The sequence below is a fragment of the Coccinella septempunctata genome, chromosome 5, assembly GCF_907165205.1.
Source record: "Coccinella septempunctata chromosome 5, icCocSept1.1, whole genome shotgun sequence".
Classification (NCBI taxonomy): Eukaryota; Metazoa; Arthropoda; class Insecta; order Coleoptera; family Coccinellidae; genus Coccinella; species Coccinella septempunctata.
In genome coordinates, this window is record NC_058193.1 from 17,933,347 (window position 1) to 17,943,336 (window position 9,990).

At 34.0% G+C, this 9,990-nt stretch overlaps 1 long non-coding RNA gene across 1 annotated transcript; it reads right to left on the reverse strand.

Annotated features, from left to right (window-relative positions):
- Window positions 1–6,214: 6,214 nt before the first annotated feature.
- LOC123313915 lies at window positions 6,215–7,191 on the reverse strand. The gene is made up of 3 exons (XR_006537786.1): window positions 7,051–7,191; window positions 6,424–6,987; window positions 6,215–6,362 (listed from the first exon to the last, which is right to left on the reverse strand). It is a non-coding gene; the product is annotated as an uncharacterized LOC123313915 (long non-coding RNA).
- Between the last annotated feature and the right edge of the window lie 2,799 nt (window positions 7,192–9,990).

Genomic DNA, 9,990 nt, shown 5'->3' on the forward strand with positions numbered 1-9,990 from the left:
AAAAGGTAGTTCGTCCGTATATCCTAAGACTATGAAAGTACCAGAGAGTACCAGAGAAAATGGAAACAATAGGGAATACTCCTTCTGACGAAAATGATGTATTTTTTATGAAATATTTTTGAAATAACTAAAAAATGAAAAATAAAAATGGGTATTTAAAGTTTAAAGCGTTTTGTGAGAATTGCACAAGCTGTCAACATCGACTGAAATATGCCTTGATAATAAAGGACAACAAATGCATTATCTTGATGAGATAGACAAAGATGGCTGTATATGAAGTCTGCGACGAACGAGGAAGGTAGTAAAATTTTATGGGATTTTTATGGCCGGTTGCAGTTGAAGCTCGCCAGTAAGTACGTGCCTGTAGATCAACAGCTGTTATTTTATAAACAAGCTGATCGGACATTGTTCTCTTCATTGTCTTGTATGCGCTGTTGCCAAATCGTAAACTCCGCACAAAGCGATTTAAATTTTAAAACCCCATATTTAAAGGATGATTTTGAATAGTTTCCGCGGTGAATTTGAAAAAAAAAATGAATGAAACTCATAATTATTCAGCGTAAACTTGCATATGCAGTGATAATCCAAATTGAGAAGAATTCCCCATTGTTGTCTATATTGCGAGTCGTCTTTGCATCGCAGAGTTCGTTATTCATTGGACCTTGAGAGGTATATTTCTCAATAAAAAACGTGGGAGTAAACTATAAAAGTTAGAGAAAAATGATCAACCACAATTTTGTAAGAAATTTGACAAACACGACAAAGGTTTCTTCCTTTATGCATAATTCTGTGCTAAAGTTCACGGTACTATATCAATAATGCAAAAACAACAGAAAATTCTTTGGGTATCTCATACAAAGAGGTTCGGAAATCACAAGCAATAGTTTTAGGGATGATAAAACACCAAAAAATAAAGAAAAAAATCAATGAGACTGTGACTTTTTGAAAAAAAGAGAGGTGAAGCCTATTATATATGTCGAAACTTGCGAAAAAACCAAATAAAATAATTAGGTCGTATACAAGTCGAAGTTTGATTATTATACGGATCTATCTAGTTTTTCGGTATTCATTTGAAAAGATATTCAGTCATCAAAATATTCCTAGGAAAATGCATTTCTAGCTCCCGTACAGTACCTGTGCTTCATGGGAGTTTTCATAATTAGGAGTATTTCCAATATTGATTACAATTCCACTCTTTATTTTGAATAATTGAAGAACTCTAATGAAAATTCTGAATGGAGAAATTTGAAAATATTGATTTGGGCACACCTATATCTTTTTCGATTTACTCTGTTTTTCGGAGCTGAAATAATTTATTCGAGATTTTCATTGGATTAATTTTGATGAAAATGTCTGTGAAATAGAATACATCTTGACAATTTGATTTTTCCTTTCACAATATCAAGTGAAGATTGTGTCGTTTTTTTTTTCTATACCATATAGTTCTATGAATGTGTATACATATAATGGGTTAGCCCAGAGTTTTAGCGGCTGAAAAAGATTGTGCTCTATATCTACCTTCTGAGTTGTGCTCTTCGAATTTTCGCGAAGATCCCTCCAGGGAAATTTAAAATGAAGTTTACCAAAAACTCGAAAAAAATTTTAAAAATTTGTGCTAGATTTGTGAGCTGTTCTGTGAATATTTTAACGACTATCGTCGAATCTACCAGGAAATCGCGAAATCGAACAAAAGTTAGTTCGTCACTTCTGTACTCTTTTTACAAACATGATGAATTTTTTTTCAAGGAAAATATCAGATTTCGGAAAAAAGTACAAAGTACCTTCGTTTTTCCTAGTCGAAAATTGTTTCACTTCACTGGAGTGGGTAGAAGACTTTCTGGGAGTCGCTCGTTATTTGTTAGAGTGGGCCAGCACAACTCGAGAAGGTATCCAGTAGATAAGGGTGTACCTCAGGGATGCGTACTTGGTTCCCTACTTTTCATTATGATTGAGAATGACCTGCCGGAATACATAAGGTCGTTGTTTTGTTGAATGTCTCGATCGTTCTCTTCGCGGACGATGCATCTTTTCATGTGTCAGCTCAGAATGTTTCAGATCTGAAGGAAATATGTGAGATTCTTGTTTGCTCCTTCATGGAATGGTGTCATAGGAATACAATTATGTGGAATGTAAACTAGTATACTTTCAAAGAAGAAGATCCGTGGACGAGTTCGTCTTACTCTTAACTCTTCCCAATGGAAATATTAAAGCATCTAACCATGTGAGATTTCTAGGGGTGATGATAGACAAAAGATAAGATTGGCGAAATCATATTGATTCAGTCTGTAAAAAGCTGAGCAGCACCTCTAATGCTCTAAAAATACTAAAAAATATATTACCTGTGGAAGAATTGATAACTGTATATGATTCGCTTGCATATGCTCATATGAATTACAACACGGTCTTCTGGGGTAGTTCATCTGAGGCGGGGGACGTTTTTAAGGTGCAGAAAATAATTTCACATCTTCTTGTTAAGAAGACTATTGATTGCCTCAACTTCCAAGAATATGATACTAGAGTTCAGAAAACTCAAGCATATCCAAGTCACAGAACATCAAAATTTGAATCGTCACCATTGTATATTGTCATTAAACTATATATCTAATCATTTGCCATACGTCCAAATTGACGTAAATCATATGATTTCATACGCGTGCGTATGAAATATTCAGTGCTTCAGATATCCGTTTTAGCCCAATTCGACGGTCTGATAAAAACATGTCACGAACTGCATCGATATTTTCTGGGACTGACACAGAAACTGGCCTTCCCGATCGGTCATCATCTTCAATGGATAATTTACCTCTTTTGAAGCTTGCAGTCCAATTTTTTACGATCGCATACGAAGGACATTGATCACCAAGGGTATTGAGCATATCTTCGTAAATCTGCTTACTTTTTAACCCTTCTAAATACAGAAACTTGATAATGGCCGTATACTCCAATTTTCCGATTTTCACAATTTCGGTGAACATTTTCTTTTTTTTAATTTATTGTGTAACCCTGTTTTGATTTTTTGACCTCAAACTTCACACTGACACTTCCAATGAGTTATATTATGAGCAATATTTTTTTTATGCATTGAACTGGTCTAGGCTAACTAGATATCAATACATCCTCGTATGTAAACACATACCTGAACACTTTTCCAGCAAATAACTTGTTTCACAGGTTCATTACGAGGAGCAAACATCAACTTACCATACAATACCATAGCAAGAATTACGCTCAACAAGGGATAGAATACGGGGGCCCTAAAATTTATAATAGGCTACCCGACGATATCAAACAGTTTCAAGGAAGAAGAATCAAAAACTGTGTCTGCAAAATACAATTTACAATATTCAAGAAATCATTCATAATTAACTTACAATATCTTCTGACAAGGCATGAATAGTTTTGATGCTGAGGATAAATGTTATATTATATAGTATGTTATGTAGTGCTACATCTGTGTTAACTTGTGCCGTTCAAAAAATTATTCTGTATATCATCAATTGAAAAAAGGGGAAAATTCTTTTTAAATCTTTATTCATAATTCATTCATAATAGTTGGGGAGCCGAAGAGGGAAATTCGGGATTTACTCGAGTGTGTCAGATTAATATAAGGGGAGGTTCCTTGAACCCTGTAGAGTACTTTCACTAAAAATAAGACCTGTATATAGATGGAATTGTCTAGCACAGAGTGTCAGAATAGTAAAAAAAAACTGATTATTGTAGATACTGGAGCGTGTCAGATTAAGATGAATGTGAGCTTGAACAAAAAGTGCGGAATGGAGGCAAACTTGTGAAAAAGTCACGTGTACATTCTCGATTACAACCGGAGGATGGTGTGTTTTAAAGAGAAAGCTATGAGAGATATTTTTCAATCCCCATCACGACTCGCCACCCGTCCAACCAAAGCTGAATCCAACCTCACTGACTCTGTTTACACGAAATGATTCCTTAGTTTTCAAATTTGAAAGCAATAGGTACTCCTTTAAGTGTTTTATCGTCAAAGTATTCACGAGACCACGAGATCACTGCGAAACACTCGTATGAGATTCGAGATGAGACCGAGAAAAGTCTCGTACATGAAATATCAGGTCTCATTTCGACTCTTGTGCGAGAATATTTTCGAATAGTCGTTCAATATTCTGTACAAAAAATAAAGTCATCAGTCCACAGTTTGTTTTGGTGATATTTTCAGAGATAACCATAACTTAAATCCACTATAACTTTACACAGCATACTTTGCAACTGGAAACCTATTTGTCAGAAAAAGTCCCCTCGGTCTTACCACAGAAATCTAAACTCTCTTCCAAGAGAAACAGCGCATTTTTAATTTTTAAACATTTTGGAAGTCGAAGTGCGCTATATGAATGAATATTAATTTCAATAATTTTTGGTCTCAGCATTTATTCACCTTCATCTATAATTTGTCATATGTTTTTATCTTGAAACAATTTTCCAATGTTTGACACCCCCTATATCAGAAGACGAGCATATGGTCTTCCATGTCTATTTACTAATATTATATTCTTCACGAAAAGGAATGAATTTTTGTCGCACCTTCAGTAAAGACCCGTAATATTAATAGAATAACTTAAATATTCGACATAGTTGAAAAAATCGCAATAAATTCTGGATTTTCAGGTCCCACTAATTAAAATAGCAATGGAAAAAAAATTTCAGACCCGACCGAGCCTTTGTTGTTTCTCCGATTAGATACACAACGAATGTTGTTTCTCACAAAACGATAAACTGAACTAAACTTCGCTCGAAACGATGCTACACTCCTTACATATTTGTACTTTTAACCCCTTCTCACTATATACTATATAATACAACATACTTGTAACTTACTTTTTCGTTTGGCAACAAAAATTCGAACAAATACCTCTTAGCATTTCATTTTTGAACTGCCCGAATTGGTATGCATGTTTAACTCGATATACCTACTGTTGTCTAACCTACTGTTATCTATTCTACTGTTGTCTAACCCACTGTTATCTACACCTACCAATTATTTATTCAAACTTAATTTTTCATTTAGAATATGCTGATAATGAATCATTATCAGACTTGCACTTCAATATTATGAATATTCTATTCCTTGATCGGAGGTCAAGGAGCGTTCTGTGGCAATTTTTTGTGCATTGTACTTCAAACAGTACTCTTGTCTGTTTTACCAATTTTTATTTTTTTTTTCAAAGTTAATGTTTCATTTTGTACATAAAGCGCGGGATGGTGTCACAAATCCTACAAAACGTTTTGTTTTTATAGGTGTCGCCTTCTTCTTAATCATAATGTACTCGTCTTGTCTGAAAGGTTTGTAATTAAGATCTTGTTTTCTTCTGATAGATGTCATGTTCAGAATCTCCTTCAGAATAAAAGACTTCGTCAAACGTTTCCTTAGAATTCCGTTCGACACATCCGGCTTTTTTTCGCCAACATCGGAATTTGATTTTTGCGTGATTATATCTTTCTGTTCACGATTATCTTGATTAACTTCTCTAATTTCAGCACAAGTTTCGGAGGTTTTCGAATTCTGAGAAAGATTTCCTTGCTTTCGTTCTCCTGCAAGTGACTTCAATAAATTCCGGATTTGAACTGTTCTCCTCAGGTTATTTTGTTTAGACTTCAATTTTTTCAATCCCAGTTTAAAGATCTGCTTTCTGTCCATCTCGTCTTCAACACTGAAACAAAAATCTAAGTATAAAACGGTAATTCGATAATATCCAAGTTATAAAATGTAAACCACAACACAATATTTGCAGCACTTAGCATATTCACAACTGAATACTGAATGCTTGGTACATCTACTCCGCTGGTATATAGCCTCCACCATCCCTTCCTAGTACCCTCACCACCCTATTGCCCGCTCCGTTGTCTGAGCTTGCTCTAACTTTAAACTTCTATGGAAGCAGCATATTACATTGTGTTCAATCCATTTTTTTAATTTTTGTTACTTTATCCTAGCACTAAAAATACGGAAAAATGGAAAGTGTTTTATATACTTTTTAAAAGTGATATGCGATTTTAAATGACTATTATCCAAAGGAATTTTTGTACAGCGGAATGTACAACAGGAATATACTATTTATTGTTTCAAACGTTTTTAATGATATAAAACAATGAAATATCAACAATTAAAAGGTATAAGTTATAGATACACAGAATAAATATCTGCAGAAGAAAGTACTGAAGCGGTATTTATAATAACCGCCGAGAAAAAAAATTCATAGAACGTATTATGGAATTGTAGCATATTATATCTGCTTTAAATTCAGTTATTAGGTTCTTCGACATTAGGCCCAATATGTTTAGTAGATTTCCCTTCATATGATACTTAAATTAGTACTTTTGTCTTTTCGGTATACCTACAAACCTAGAATTTTTCTAATTCTAATATGTCTTACATGTCATCTAACATGTTCTTACATGTCATTCAGAATATATTGCCCTGGGTGGTGAAACGAAAACTGAATAAGGTTTTATTCCCGAAATTGGTGTTTTTTTTTCGAAATTATTTATTTTGAACAGTTTGAACTACAAATTTTTTCTTTTTTTGCAAAAGGTATCTTATCCAGGGTTTTTTTGAATATTACAGCCTTCGTCGAACCTACATTCAGATTTACTCCTGACGAATTGGGTTTTTTATATTCTACATATTTTTCTGTAACGTTATCACATATTCCAGGATTTTTTCTTACAATTATGTAATTTTTGCTAATAGTACCTTTTTTATCTTCTTTCATGTCAGGGGTAGTCCTGGATTGTTTCACATCTACACAAGGAGTTTTTCCTTTTCGTTCTCCTATAAGTGCCCTCATAAAATTCCTGATTTGAACAGTTCTCTTCAAATTCTTCTTGGTACTCTTGGTATTCTTCAATTTTTTCAATCCGGTACTCAAAGCGGCGTAGGAGGACAAATGGTAATTGAAAGAATTTTTTAGCGAATACCTATTTACCTATTTCGAGACCAATTTGTGTCATCCTCAGGGTCTGAAAAAGTTGTCAGTCAGACAAAATTACGAAAACAACAAACACAATAACAGAAGAACTCACAGCCAATAGTCATGCAAAATATGCTACAGTCATCAGCAAGACCAAGTAGAATCTCCTAAATGTAAAATTGTTTCTATACTTCTTCAAATGTCAAAATGTCAAATGAAACGAATATCATAATTTTCTAGGTTGTGTATGAACTGTGATCTTTGAACTACTATTTATTTCTAGATTAGATGTGAAATGTCTCTGATCTACTTTATTCTTTTTCTTAGCTATCAAATAAATACGAAATATACAAACTCTTTCAAAAAAACTGTAAAAGACAACAAACAATAAAATCTTACATACAATGAAATACAATCTTGAATCTATTATGAACTACAGAACTACAAAATGCATGAACAACAACATGTAAAATGATTATATCAAGGTTATAAAATGTAAACCACAACGCAATGTTCGATATTGTTACGATACTGGTAGTTTATTATATTTGAGCCTATCCACAAAGTGAATATTTTTATGGGCAAATAATTTCATGAATTTTTCTATGAGACGCTCCTCTCCCAATCTTTTTTACGAATAAGGAGGATATGAGCGAGTAAATATATTTTTAAAAAATATCAAACTATCGTATCGTTGATAAACATCAATGACTTTTTCTTCGAAAATCATGAAGCTTGGAGACTATCCTAATCTTTCAAGAAATTGTTATCTTTTTTGAAAACCTTGAAACATCCTGACTTATAAGAAAAGGGTACCTACGAACTTGAAAATTTGTTATTTCCACAGGTAGAAACATTTCTCTACATAAGCACTGAAATTTGATCGTATATCTCAAACGATTTTGAAAAGGCCGTTTTATAGAAAATATTCTATTTTGAGATGCTGGGGTTCGAATATGAATCGATACAAATCGAAATATTTCGGAAAAATGTGTCAACCATCATAAAACTTAGTTCGAAATACTTCAAATACAATTTCTTGTTTTCGCAGGCAGTATTTATAACCTAATTGGTCCGTTGCGGGCGGAAACGTTAAGGGGTGGTTTATTGTATTGGTTATATTGTACCAGTCACCCTATCAAAGTAACAAATATTTTCGTGTACCTACTTCAATGGTTTTGAAAAGGGTTCTTATTTGCTTATCAAGAAATAGTTATCTAGCTGATCAATAATGGCAATTTTATGGTTTCCATGAAATTGTTCTGGTTGCTTTTACAGAAGAATTCCTTTTGTATTTATCAAAAGAAAGTTTTTAATTTTTGTGTCAAGAAATTGAATGATATTTTGAACATTCATCAGATTAAATCAGTTTCACTCTATCATTCAATCGATTGACTATTTTGATGTTTAAATCGTAGTATTTTTATCCATTAAATTCTAAAAGAAGTCGAAAAATAATATATTTCAATCTGTAAACAGTCTTTATGAGTGGAAGTACTTGAAACAGTACCTACTCTTGTCTTTTCTTAAGACAGTATGTACGCTTCATGAATAGTCATAAAAAATTAGGATTGGCCTTTGAAAAAGCTATCGATGACGTCATATCTCAAACACAATTTGATTCACTAAATTAAATGTGAGAGTTTTGCGAGAAATCTTCACAAATGCGAAGTTTCATTTTTTTAATTTGTATCTTTTGATACATTGAAAATATTTCGTTTAAGTATTTCTTTGTATCTACACGAGTTGGTATATTCGATGTCCGTCATCTCAGAGGCAAAATATGACACTTATACTTAACTGGTTTTTTAAACATATAGGGTGTCCCGAAAATCGACGTCAATCCGGCACATAGTGATAGCTCAATTCATTTCTGGCCGGAATATCAAAATTTAGTTATAGTAAAACTGCCTTGGTTTTCGAGATATTGACAGTTTTGTGAAATTCGTCGAAATCATCACCTCGTTGATTGTTCTCAGTACCACGGCTACAAATGTTGATAGTTTGTTGTCTTTTTTTTCAATCGAATATTAAGGATGAATAAGCCTATTCAACATGATCAAAGATTATCCCAAGATTACTATGGTGCGCCGAGAAAAAAAAATTACTTGGACTATTTGCTCGAAAAGCAGAATTATTTTTTTTTGGTGTAGCAGGGGGAAAATCTGCAAGTCAGACGAACCACCCTCTCCTGAGGGGGAACAAGTGTGGGGTTCCTCACTCTCCTGAGCTCGAGACCCACTAAAATCCCTCAACTGCTTCTTGAATTTTGGTTCCGGGCATTTGCCTATAAACCGTTCATTTCTTAGTCGGTTGTCTTCTCGCACACTATCGTGCTGAGATTTATGTATACATCCTCTCTCTATTGGAGTAACACTTTATTGAATTTTTCAATAAGTTTCTGTTGTGATTTTATTCTCTTTTTAATTGATCTCTTGGCTTCGGTTAATTCGCATTCTCCTTTTGTCTTTCTCTGGGTCGTAGTCCACTGGTCTCCTGAGTTCTTGATTCGGATGGTTTTTCGCTGTTTCGAATAATTTCTCTGCTTTTCTGTTCATGAATTCCGTTATGGTTTCCCATTTTAGTTCCTTATAAATCTGTCTATTCCTGACAAACCAAGGTGCATCTATTGCACATCAAAGCAGCTTGTTTTCAGTGGCCTTAATTCTTTTGATATGGCTCTTTGCCGCGAAACCCCAGGCAACTGATCCATAAGTCAGTTGCGGCCTAGCAACGGCTTTGATTATCTTCAATTTTGTATCGTTAGCAGAATTATTTTCTTGTCCTAGGCTGATCGTCCATTGGGACGGAAAGCTTCGAAATCGATCCCAGTACGTATATCTTTTTGGGGCAGCGTCCACTGGATCCGCATCGTTCGTCAGTTTTCGTCCGTATACGATGTGCGATCCGATCCCATTCTGTTGGGATTTTAGTTGCGAATTGAGGGAAAGGAAACTCAGGATATATATGGCATGACAACTTTATTTTTGAAAGCTCTATCAATCGAAATTACCAAACCCCTCACAACAATTTTCAATTTCAGTCTAGAGAC